Here is a 13,154-nt window from a genome sequence, read left to right as displayed (position 1 = left end):
CCCCATGTGTGAGGTGGACTGCGTCCAACCTGATTCGCCTGTATCTACCCTAGAGCTTAGTACAGTGCCTGGCACCCAGTAAGGGTCGGACAAATACCATTTCAAAAGTGTCTAAGATCAGGTTCAACCCGTAATAATGATAATAACGATAACGGTGTCTATTAAGCATTACTCTGGGCCAACCACTGTACTACAAGATGATCAGTTCAGACAGTGAGTGGAAAAGCTGCACAAATTTCAACTGACAGGAATTGCCTGCTCTGAGGGGCTTGCTAATGGATTCGATCACCTTGCCCTCTCCTACTTCACCTCACTACTCTCCTTCTGCCTGCGCACTTGGCTCCTCTAACGCTAACCTTCTCACTATGCCTCGATGTCATTCATCTCTTCGCCGACCCCTGCCCCACGTCCTGCCTCTGTCCTAGAACTCCCTCCCGCCTCAAATCCTACGGACAATTCCTCTCCCCTCCTTCAAAGCCTTAATGAAGGCACATCTCCTCCAAGATGCCTTCTTTTCCTCTTCTCCCACTCCCTCTACGTCGCCCTGACTTGCTCCCTTTGTTCTCTCCCCTCCCCGCCCCACAGCACTTACATATCTGTAATTTATTTATTAGCATTAATGTCTGCTCCCCCACTCTAGACTGTAAGCTCGGTGAGGGCAGGGAATGTGTCTGTTGCTGTTCTCTCCCAAGCGCTCAGTACAGTGCTCTGCACACAGTAAGCGCTCAATAAACACGACTGCATGACGAATTAGAACGGACCCCACTCGCGTTAGCGGAACGCCCGCTGCGTTTGGATCGTAGTTGATCCCTCCAGAGATGAAGCTGCTGAAAAGCAGTCACCGCTGCTGCCTTTCCACAGTCAGGGATCTTCGGTGATACCTCGGAATTTAATTTAGTATTGCCACCTTAGAAGAAGTCCAGTCGCTTTGTCTAGAACACGTGCTTTCGCGGCACGTTTTGGGACAGAGCATTTTTAAGCAATGGTAGTTATTGAGCGCTTACTTTATCCTAAACACTTGGGAGAGTACCACACAGAGTTGGTAGACGTATTCCTTTTAAGAAGTCGGGGGATCTTCTTCGGCCGGCGTACATCTTTCTGGATGAAACGCAATGCAGTGTTGTAAGAAACTATTCATCCCTTGGACGTAGAGCTGATCCAGGCGTGAGTTCTCGAAGGACCTCAGGTTATGATGAAATTGTGCTACCGTACTGATGTTTTCATCAAGACCACAACTTCTTCGTAAAGCGAGATGAAAACAGCTTCAGGAAAGAGCCTGGGTCCAGAGAGTCAGAGGACCTGAGTTCTAATCTGCCACTTGCCTGCAGCGTGGCTCAGTGGAAAGAGCCCGGGCTTGGGAGTCAGAGGTCATGGGTTCGAATCCCAGCTCTGCCACTTGTCAGCTGTGTGACCGCGGGCGAGTCACTTCACTTCTCTGTGCCTCAGTTACCTCATCTGTAAAATGGGGATTAACTGTGAGCCTCACGTGGGACAACCTGATTACCCTGCATCAACCCCAGCGCTTAGGACGGTGCTCGGCACATAGTAAGCGCTTAACAAATACCAACATTATGATTGACCAGTCACTTAATTTCTCTGTTCCTCAGTTTCCTCATCTGCAAAATGGGGTTTCAATCCCTGTACCCCCTCCCACCTAGATTGTGAGCCCCAGATGGGACAGAGACTGTACCCAGATCAATTATCTTGTATCAACCCTGGCACTGAGTACAGTGTTTGGTGCATAGTAACCACTTAACCACAATTATTATTATTCAAGCCCTCAACTCCCAAGTTTAGGAACTGACTGTATCTGGAACTTAACATCCTTTTGCTGTAACGTAACAATATACGCAAAAAAAAAATTGTGGGGAAAATTACCACGAGGTAAAACAGACTACAGTGTTTCCCATTCAAATGGCAGTACAATATCACCTATTTCAACCAGCTGGAGTAAGGGGAAGACAGGGATTCAGGTGAAAAAGGAGTATTTTCTTTTCCGCTTTTTAAACATCAACTGGCTTAAAGATCCCAGACCTGGGAGACAGAGGACCTGGGTTCTAATCCTGACTCCGCTAACTGCCTGCTGAGTGACCTTGGGCAAACCACTCAACCCATCTCTGTGCTTCAGTTACCTTATCTGTAAAATGGGGGTTCGATACCTGTCCTCCCTCCTACTTGGACTGAAGGACAAGAACTGTGTCCTAATAAATCTTGTAAATACCCCAGAACAGTGCTTGACACACAGTAAGTGCTTAACACATAATAATATTTAAAAAAACATACACGACGCCAATCCACTGCATGAAAACTACTGGATTTTGGTCGGGTCAGTTACTGCTTTTAAATCAAGGAAATGCCAGATCGTTTAAGGAGAAGCAGTGTGGCCTAGAGGATAGAGCACGGGTCTGGGGTTCTAGTCCCGTCTCTACCACTCATCCGCCGGGTGACCTTGGGCAAGCCACTTAACGTCTCTGGGCCTCAGTTACCTCATCTGTAAAATGGGCATTAAGACTGTGAGCCCCACGTGGGACGGGGACTGCGTCCAACCTGATTAACTTGTATCTACCCTCATGCTTAGTACAGTGCCTGGCTGGCAAATACCGGAAAAAAAGGACACGATCTACTGCCCTGGCTCAATAAATCTGAAAGATCAAGGCCACATGCACAAAATAAGTGAATGTATCTGATCAACTGTGCTCATCTCAGGCCGTTAGATGAACCAGTAGTTAAGATTACTATTTAGAAGAAATGTAAAAGAACTGCATTGTGACAATAAAGTTAATGCCGGTTTTAGCCAAGAGGTTGATTTAATCCAAATGGCACTTTTAGTTTGAACGGCACTAAGAATCTACAGTTTTTGCCAATGATTTCATAGGAGGTAGTATACTAGCAATATAAGAAAGTGCCGGGTAAAGGAGTACAGATCACAATAGCTACTTCAACATTCCAAGAAAAAACAATCTCAAATCTTTATTAAAAACAGGTATTTTCCCACATCCTTGGGGCATGCAACTGTTTTCTTCGGGGAGAGCCCGTAAGAGTCAGTTAATTACATAAGAGACATGATTATTATACAGCAGTCCTAGTCTAATGCCCACAGATGTGTTCTTTAGAAAGCTAATTATTAGCAAAAGCAGACTTTAAGAACTGTCGTTTCAACAATAAGGGGGTGTGTTTTAAACCTCCCCCATCAAACTTCCTATTGCCTATGTACATATATGGATGGAGTTGAGGTGTGCTTTTAAAAATCCACTGGGTTGAGTCAAAATACAGCAGACACATCTAGCAGAGCAAAAACAATAATAGCGCTGTTTTTAGGGTACTGCTGAAGTGCCTACCACGCACCAGGTACCGTGCTAAGCCTCGGGGTAGATCCGAGCTGATCAGGTTGGAAGCAGTCCCTGTCCCACCTAAGGGCTCATGGTCTTAATCCCCATTTTACACATGGGTTAACCGAGGCACACAAAAATGAAGTGACTTGCCCAAGGACACAGTGGAGACACTGGCGAGCGAAGAGTAGAACCCAGATCCTCTGATTTCCAGGCCTGTGCTCTTTCCACTTGGCCTTTCTGCACTATGCCCTGGAGTAGGTAATAATAATAATAATAATAATAATGATGACAGTATGTTAAGCGCTTACTATGTGCCTAGCACTGTTCTATGAGCTGGGGGAGGTACAAGGTAATCAGGTTGTCCCACGTGGGGCTCACAGGCTTAATCCCCATTTTCCAGATGAGGTAACTGAGGCCCAGAGAAGTGAAGTGACTTGTCCAAAGGCACACAGCTGACAAGTGGCGGAGCCGGGGTTAGAACCCACGACCTCTGACTCCCAAGCCCGGGCTCTTTCCACTGAGCCATCCTGCTTCTAGATACAAGAGAAACACAGTGGATACAGTCCCTGCCCTACACAGCGCTTCAAGTCGTGGGGCTTAGTGGCTAGAGCACGGGCCTGGGAGTCAGAAGGACCTGGGTTCTAATCACAGCTCTGCCACTCGTCTGCTGTGTGAGCTTGGGCAAGTCGCTTCGCTTCTTGGTGTCTCAGTTACCTCATCTGGAAAATGGGGATTAAGACTGTGACCCCTGTGTGGGTCATGAACTGTGTCCAACTTAACTTGGAGATATGTACACTGCAAAGACCGATTCAGGATCCACAATCTCAAACAGCATTGTGCATGTGCGTACACAGGCCCAGACACACACAAACACACCAAAAAAAAACCCCACCACACACACAGGCTGTTTCTTGTTATGCTTACATGTGTGCTGTTCACAGAAAAACTGGCACTGTTTTCCCTTTCTTCTTTCTTGCCTCATGATCCTTACTAAGCTTCTGCTTATTATTAATAATAATGGTATTATTATTGTTATTAGCTCGCTTGATGGATTTCAAACTCCTAGAAAAAAAATCCAGGTGATATTCACCTGTCCCAGTCTCTCTCCTTCACCTGCCCCGCGTGATTTTTTTTCTAAGTTCCGAATAGAATTCTACCAAGCCGAGTTGAACTACACCCAGCTGGTCTGAAAAACAATAACTAAAATAAGGCTAGAAAGCCAGAAGCAAGAGAGGTGGGTGATGAATTCCATTTCCTCACCTTCAGGCAGGACTAACCTAAACCATCCCACACAGATGAGACTCTCTCCCCTTGCTTCAAGAGTCCTAGAGAAAGAGATTCTATAATCTCTGTCACCGCCGTCATGCTTAGCAACCCTCCCTGGCAGAAAATGATTTCTCTCACCTAAATCCTTCGTGCCGCAGCCATCTCTTCTTGTTCTGTGGTTAGCAGAGAGGCAAAACAGCTGGCTGCTCCCTCTGCCCAAATTTAGGAAGCTAAATTTGTATGTCTTGGCAAAAGCAGCACGCTTCCGGAGGATGAGACAAGAACACCCCACATGTTAGGAATTCATCACATCATCTTACTAGATACAAGATCTGCCATAGGAAGGGGCCCTTAAAGAGTAATGAAAAAAGGAAATTATGAAGGAAAGAAATAATCAGAATCCAATCGCTCTATACTACTACTACTAACTTGGTATCGGTTAAGCGCTTAGTATGTGCCGGGCACCGTACTAAGCGTTGGGGAAGGTACAACCTAAACTGGACATCTTTTCTCTATTAATTTCAAGGAAATCTCTAACCTTGACCTGGTCCTCTAGGTCATAATAATAATAATGGTGGTATTTGTTAAGCGCTTACTATGTGCAAAGCACTGTTCTAAGCGCTGGGGGATACAAGGTGATCAGGTTGTCCCACGTGGGGCTCACAGTTTTAATCCCCCTTTTACAGATGAGGTAACTGAGGCACAGGGAAGTTAAGCGACTTGCCCAAAGTCACACAGCTGACAAGCGGCGGAGCCGGGATTCGAACCCATGACCTCTGACTCCCAAGCCCGGGCTCTTTCCACTGAGTCACGCCGCTTCCCATAATAATAATAATAATGCTAATAATGATGATGGTATTTGTTAAACACTCCATGTCAAGCACTCTTCTAAGGGCTGGGGTAGGTACAAACTAATCAAGATGGATAGAGTCCCTGTCCCACACGGGGCTCACAGTCTTCATCCCCATTTGACAGAGGAGGTAACTGAGGCCCAGAGAAGTGAAGGGACTTGCCCAAGGTCACACAGTAGACGTCAGGGGAACCGGGATTAGAACCCAGGTCCTTCCGACCCCCAGGCCCAAGCTCTATCCACTAGCTGTTTCTCTTCAGCACCGAAATCACCACCCCTTCCTCAACTTTCTGAAGGCAGGTCTGCCGCAACCTGGGCTTTCCAGAAACATTTCTGTCACATCCTCCTTCGAACCCAGCCCGAGCGTGCAGGCTCTCGGCATCGGATCGAGTGAGAGGTACCGGGTGTGAATTTTCCTTAGCTCGAGTCTTCCCGAGACCCCGATCCTCTATCGCCTGTGCTTTAAGGAGCTGGTTACCAGACCTACTGGTTCAGCTGAGCATCAGGTGACCCAGTAAAATAGACCGGGCCTACCGCGTACTTCGCTCCTCGGATAATTCGGTGAAGCTCTCCCACAGAAGTCATTAAGAAAGAAAACTAGCTTGTTAGATAACCAAATTCTGCCCCGAGGAGGCAAACTCGCTCCGATACAAAGAGCTTACGCTAACTGGGCAGTGCAAAAGGAGTGAAGGGATAGTGGACTGGATGACTCTGAATTGATTTTTTGATGAAAGGAAAAAACAGACCAGCCCAATTAAAATTCATTCTTCCTTGCGTCCAAATGTCCAAATGAAAAGCAGTGTGGCCTAGTGGAGAGAGAACTTTCCAAGCGCTTAGTACAGTGCTCTGCACACAGTAAGAGCTCAATAAATATGACTGAATGAATGAATGGGCCTGTGAGTCAGAAGGACCTGGGTTCTAAGGCTGTCCATCACCTGGCCCCCTCCTACCTCTCCTCCCTTCTCTCTTTCCACCGCCCACCCCGCACGCTCCGCTCCTCCGCCGCCCACCTCCTCGCCGTCCCCCGTTCTCGCCCGTCCCGCCATCGACCCCCGGGCCGCGTCCTCCCGCGGTCCCGGAACGCCCTCCCTCCTCACCTCCGCCAAACTCATTATCTTCCCCTCTTCAAAACCCGACTTAAAACTCAACTCCTCCAAGAGGCCCTCCCAGACTGAGCTCCCCTTCTCCCTCTACCGCCCTCCTTCACCTCTCTGCAGTTAAACCCTCTTTTCCCCCTATTTCCCTCTGCTCCTCCCCCTCTCCCTTCCCATCCCCTCAGCACTGTACTCGTCTGCTCAACTGTATATATTTTCATTACCCTATTTATTTTATTAATGAAATGTACATCGCCTTAATTCTATTTATTTGCCATTGTTTTAATGAGATGTTCACCCCCTCGATTCTATTTATTGCCATCATTCTCGTCTGTCCCGTTCCCCCGATTAGACCGTAAGCCCGTCAAAGGGCAGGGACCGTCTCTATCTGTTGCCGACTTGTTCATTCCAAGCGCTTAGTACGGTGCTCTGCACATAGTAAGCGCTCAATAAATACTATTGAATGAATGAATGAACTTAGAGAACTGCTTTGCTGTCTGACCTTGGACAAGGCAGTTTGTTTTTTTGTGCCTCTTTCCCCCCCCCCCCCCCCCCCGCAACTGTCAAATGGGGATTACCTGTTCTCCACCTTGATTAGACTGCGAGACCCTTGCGGTACAGGGACTGTGTCCGACCTCATTAACTTGAACCTACCTCTAGCGCTCAGAAGAGCGTTTGACATAACTTAAATACCGTAAAAAAAAAAAAAAAAGCCTACAATCTAGGAGTCTGCATTCTTTCAAAAAGTATCCTTTTGAACCAACGTCCCTAAGTATTTCTTTTGCCAAAGCCTTTTCACATTCCATCTGTCCTTAATGCCACAAACGTTCTCCTCATCGTACAAGACGTGGGCTCTGTTTCTACTGTCTACTGTTTCTACTTCTAGAGAAGCAGCGTGGATCAGTGGAAACAGCCCGGGCTTGGGAGTCAGAGGTCATGGGTTCGAATCCCGGCTCTGCCACTTGTCAGCTGTGTGACCTTGGGCAAGTCACTTCGCTTCTCTGTGCCTCTGTTACCTCATCTGAAAAGTGGGGATGAAGACTGTAAGCCTTAGGTGGGACAACCTGATTACCCTGCATCTACCCCAGCGCTTAGAACAGTGCTCTCCACATAGTAAGCGCTTAACAAATACCGACATTATTATTATTACATGTTTTCTTGTTGGGCCTACTGCACCCGGGCTAAAGAAAAGACATTTCTCGGCTACTTCATACTTGCATTTCCACCCCAGTTATGGGGGAATTTCCATTAAGCGCTACTTGAGCAAATACACCATAGCCCCTCTGCCTTCCCTTGGCCATCGGACTGGCCGGGAGAGCCGCACGACCCGAGAAGCCTTAAAGCTGAAAACGTTTGCACTTTTTCCCTTAGATATTGTTTGCCCATCGATAACTTTCCATTGGGGTTAAAAATAAGAAGCAGTAATTCGATGAAACTGAAATTTAGAGAAAAATGCCTGGCACCCTCTTAAAGTAACTCTGGAGTGAATTTACGTGGAAACTGCTCAAGGGAGCAAAAAGCCATTCGAGGACATTTTTCAGTTTGATTTTTCCCAGTTATGCACACTGTAGTCTTTCAAAACACTAATTAATGGCAAAACACTCATGGCACCTGAAAAAAGCAACCCAAACATATCTCTGTTTTTCCTTCTCAAAACCGTCTGGCTCGAGACTGGCGGTATCCAATGTCGACTGCGTGTCAGTGCTCCAACACACACCACACACATCCCACGAAGCAACACTCACAAGTGAGCCTGTGTACTGTGGGACCCTTGAAGTCTTACACTCACACACTAACTACATGTGGCCGGCATCTTGACCGACTCCAGAGAAGGGCATCTCCGGGCCACTTGTGAAGCCTTTTAAATTTTACAGACATCTGCTATCCTCGGTCCACACATGCGACTCTCCCCTGCCATAAGCACGCGGACAGACGACGGGCAGCAGATGGCCTTTAGCTCGTGTCTCTTCAGGGCTCACGTTCGAGGGGGGAAGCTCGAAAAATAAGACGGAGAAAGCATTCGGAGCTTCCAAGAAATCCCGGGGAACCTCTTCTGACAGGAGAGAATCCAAAACGTCCATTATAATTCGGGAAACCAACATATTCTCCTGCGGCCACGGTGCTGTTGGTTGAGTGCTTACTATGTGTCGGACACTGCGCTGAGAGCTGGGGCATGTGTAAGATAATCAGGCCAGGAACAGCCTTAGACCCTCTACAGGCTTTCCCAAGTGCTTAGTACCGTGATCTGCTCACAGTAAGTGCTCAAGGAATATCATCGATAACAGGTATTGAGCTCTCATTTTTACAGATGAGGAAACTGAGGCACAGAGAAGTTAAGTGACTTGCCCAAGGACATATAGTAGGCAAGTGGTAGAGCTGGGCACAGAACTCAAGTCTCCTGAGTAAGAGATCCATGCTCTTTCTGGCATAAAACTCATTTTTCACCCACGTAGAATGCAGGAATTGGCTTGCTCAGGAAATGTATCTCACTGTCTTCCGGTGTCAGAGAATGTATTATCGACAGTGTGAATTTATAAATCCCCTTGTAGGTGTCGGACCAGATCACTCCATAACTGTGTGCAAGAAAAGACTGTCCCCAGCTGCGCTGTTGCATTCGTTATCTGCGGTGCCTAGCACTCTCTTCGTTTCTCGCTCTCGGGGTCTGGATATTTGAAGACAGTCACCCCATATCTAATCACCCCATATCTAATGGGTTTACATCAGGTGAGCCCGATTCGCCATAGCTGAGGTCAAGTATCGCTCATTGGAGGAATTAGGGGAATTACTACAGAAGCAGTGTGAACGAGTATGGGCCTGGAAGTCCGAGGACTTGGTTTCTAATCCCAGCTCTGCCAATTTCTTGCTGTGTGACCTTGGGCATTTCACTTAACTTCTCTCTACCCCAGTTTCCTCAACTATAAAATGGGGATTAATTACCCTTACTCCCTCCTCTTTAGACTGCAAGCCCCATGCGGGATGGGGACTGAATCCGACCTAATTAACTTACCACCCCAGCGCTTAGAAAAGTGTTAGACACAAAGTAAGTGCATAACGTATACCATAAAAAAAAACAAAAACGACTCTAAAAATTGAGTGAGGCAACTGGGAGAGGTGGCGGTCTCACGATCACGAGGAAAGTGGACTCTTCAACTGATCTTTCAACTTTTAACTTATCTCGATGCCAGGTTAGTGCCCTATGTTAATTTCATTCTTCCAAAAAACACACTTGGCTTCTTGATTCAGTTATGTACACACTCGTACAGTAGCCCTTACTATCAGTCAGTCAGACAGTGAATCGTATTTCATGAGCGCTTACTGTGTGCAGAACACTGTACTAAGCGCTTGGGAGAGGGCACGGCATAGTGGCTAAAATACGATCCTGGGAGTCAAAATATCATGGGTTCTGATCCCGGCTCTGCCGCTTGTCTGCTGTGTGACCTTGGGCAAGTCACTTCACTTCTCTGTGGTTTGTGTTAAACGGGGATTGAGACTGTGAGCCCCATGTTGGACAGGGACTGCGTCCCACCCAATTTGCTCGTATCCATCCCAGTGCTCAGTACAGTGCCTGGCACATAGTAAATGCTTAACAAATATCATAATTATTATTATTACAATATCACAGTAAACAAACACAATCCCTGTACTTGGGAAGTACAGAATACTGAAGTGACACAGTCCCTGCCCAGAAAGAGCTTCTACCCCAAGTGGGGAGATGAACACAAAAACACCATCAACTAGAGTGGTCAAAAATAAATAAATTCAACCGGCAAATATGAATGTTAAGGAAGGTACAAGTAAGCTCCTCAGTCCTAGAGTTCATTCGTTCATTCAATCGTTTCTATTGAGCGCTTACTGTGTGCAAAGCACTGTACTAAGCGCTTGAGAGACTGCAAAATGAAGGTATGAGATGGCACAGGGTGCTGGAAGATTGTGGTGGAATTTAATAATAATAATAATAATGATGGTATTTGTTAAGCGCTTACTATGTGCCGAGCACTGGGGGAGAAACAAGGTTATCAGGTTGTTCCACATGGGACTCACAGTCTTAATCCCCATTTCACAGATGAGGTAACTGAGGCACAGAGAAGTTAAGTGATTACCTTAACTGAATTAACTTAATGAGGGCGACGAATGTGGTTGGAACCACTCCCTGTCCCAAGCGGGGCTCATAGTCTCAATCCCCATTTAACACAAACCACAGAGAAGTGAAGTCATTTGACCAAGTCTCACAGCAGACAAGTGGCAGTGCTGGAATTAGAACCCATGACCTTCTGACTCCCAGGCCTGTGTTCTACCAAGTACGCCTTGCTGCTTTTCTAATTGACTGTATAATTGATTGACTGACTGCCATTTGCACACGGCTGGGGCATCAAGTAACTTTAGCAACCTAATTTTCAGAGGAAAAGGACTCTGAAGATGATTTGTGTATGGATTATTGTCTATTGGCACTCCCGGTGTGCACCATAAAAGGGGGATAATAATAAATTATACTTATGGTATTTGTAAGGACTTACTATGCACCAAGCATTTTTCTAACCGCTGGATAATTAGGTTGTCCCACGTGGGGCTCACAGTCTTAATCCCCATTTTACAGATGAGGCAACTGAGGCACAGAGAAGTTAAGTATCTTGCTCAAGGTTATACAGCAGACGAGTGGTGGAATCAGGATTAGAACCCACATCCTCTGACTCCCAAGCCCGTGATCTTTCCATTAAGCCACTCTGCTTCTCGATCAGCTGAACATTAGGTGACCCTGATTCCGGCTCTTTTTTGGCCCTAATTCAGCATGGTGTTATGGTTATGAAAAGAGTGGTTTGGGCTGTGATACTTCATGCAGGTGTGTCTAATTGGCCCAGAAATCAGCTAGATTAATAGTTGCAGCCCTTCCCCGCCTTGGCCTCTGAGCACTATCCTGGGGTCTCCACATCCCAGAAGCAGTGGCCGATTGGGAAAGTCCAACATCGGATGGATAAGTGAAGAACTGGCTCCTGGGAGGGACAGCTAGTGGAGTTGATTCTTCCTTATAAAGTTCCATTTAGAAGAAGCTCTGCCTAATGGTTAGAGCATGGGCCTGAGAGTCAGAGGACCCGGGTTCTAATCCTGGCTCTACCTATTGTCTGCTCTGCGAGCTTAGGCAAATCACTTAACTTCTCTGTGCCTCGGCGCGGTGTAGCACGGGGGGAGATGATACGTAAAGGGAGGAAGCCAGGGCTACGTGGAAGGGAGTGGGAGAAAAGGAAATGAGGCGAGATGTGCCTTCAATTAGGCTTTGAAAACGGGGAGAGTCATTGAAGGATACGAAGAGGAAGGGCATTCCAGGCAAGAGGCAAGATATGGGCGAGAGGTAGGTGACGAGATAGATGAGATTGAGGTACAGTGAGTAGGTGGGCATTAGCGGAGTGAAGTACGTGGGCTGTGCTGTCCCAGGAGAGTAGCGAGAAGCGACAGGACGGCACAAAGTTACTGACTGCTTTAAAGCCGATGGTAATGAGTTTCTGTCTGATGTGGAGGTGGATGGGCCACCACTGAAGGTTCTTGAGGAGTGGGGAAACGTGGACTGAGCATTTTTGTAGAAAAATGATCCGGGCAGCAGAGTGGAATATGGACTGGAGTGGGGAGAGACAGGACGCTGGGAGGGAGCTGATGCAATAACCAAGGTGGGATAGACTAAGTGCTTGCATTAATGAGGTGGCAGTTTGGATGGAGAGATGTCAGCGATGTCGTGAAGGTTGAACTGACAGGATTTAATGATACACTGACTATGCGGGTTGAATGAGAGAGGAGTCAAGGATAACACCAAGGTTATGGGCTTGTGATAGAGGAAGGATGGCGGTGCCGTCCACAGTGATGGGGAAGTTATGGGGAGGACAGGATTTGGCTGGGAAGATAAGGAGTTCTGTTTTGGACACGTTAAGTTTGAGGAGACGGCAGGACATCCAAGTAGGGATGCCTACTTGAAGGCAGAAGGAAATGTGAGACTGCAGAGAGGAGAGACCTCGGGGCTGGAGATGTAGATTTGGAAACCATCGGCACAGAGGTGGAAGTTAAAGCCACGTGAGCGAATGAGTTCTTCAAGGGAGTGGGTGAAGATGGAGAATAGAAGGGGACCCTAAACTGAACCTTAAGGGACCCTCCCCCCCCCAGTTAGGGGGTGGGAGGCAGAGGAGAAGCCCGCGAGAGAGACTGAGAATGAGCGGCCAGAGAGAAAGGAGGAGAATGAGGAGAGGACAGTGTCAGCGAAGCCGAGGGTGGATATTTCCAGGATAATTTTTTTATGGCATTTGTTTAGTGCTTACTACGCAGCAACCACTGTTCTGACCCCTGAAGTAGATCCAAGTTTATCAGGTTGGACACGATCGCCGTCCCACCTGGGGCTCACAGTCTAAGTTCAAGGGAAGACGATTTACTCCCCATTTTATACATGAGGTAACTGAGGCCCAGAAAAATTAAATGACTTGCTCAAGGTCACAATGCAAGCATTGGCATAGCTGGGATTAGAATACAGGTCCCCTGACTCCCAGGTCCATGCTCTTCCCGCTAGACCACACTCCGGAAGCGAGGATTTGGGAAGGAAAAGGAGGGATATTGTATACACCTATTTTTTTAAATATA

The 13,154-nt window shown here is 47.2% G+C and overlaps 1 protein-coding gene across 3 annotated transcripts in view; it reads right to left on the bottom strand.

Moving 5' to 3' along the window:
* PAPSS1 (3'-phosphoadenosine 5'-phosphosulfate synthase 1) overlaps window positions 1-13,154 on the bottom strand; it is an 88,488-nt gene that overhangs the window by 1,439 nt on the left and 73,895 nt on the right. The gene's annotated exons all lie outside the window — the stretch shown is intronic.

This window comes from Ornithorhynchus anatinus, chromosome 12, assembly GCF_004115215.2.
Source record: "Ornithorhynchus anatinus isolate Pmale09 chromosome 12, mOrnAna1.pri.v4, whole genome shotgun sequence".
In the NCBI taxonomy this organism is placed as follows: domain Eukaryota; kingdom Metazoa; phylum Chordata; class Mammalia; order Monotremata; family Ornithorhynchidae; genus Ornithorhynchus; species Ornithorhynchus anatinus.
Note: the sequence above shows the minus strand (reverse complement) of the source record. Positions and strands in the feature narration are given on the sequence as shown.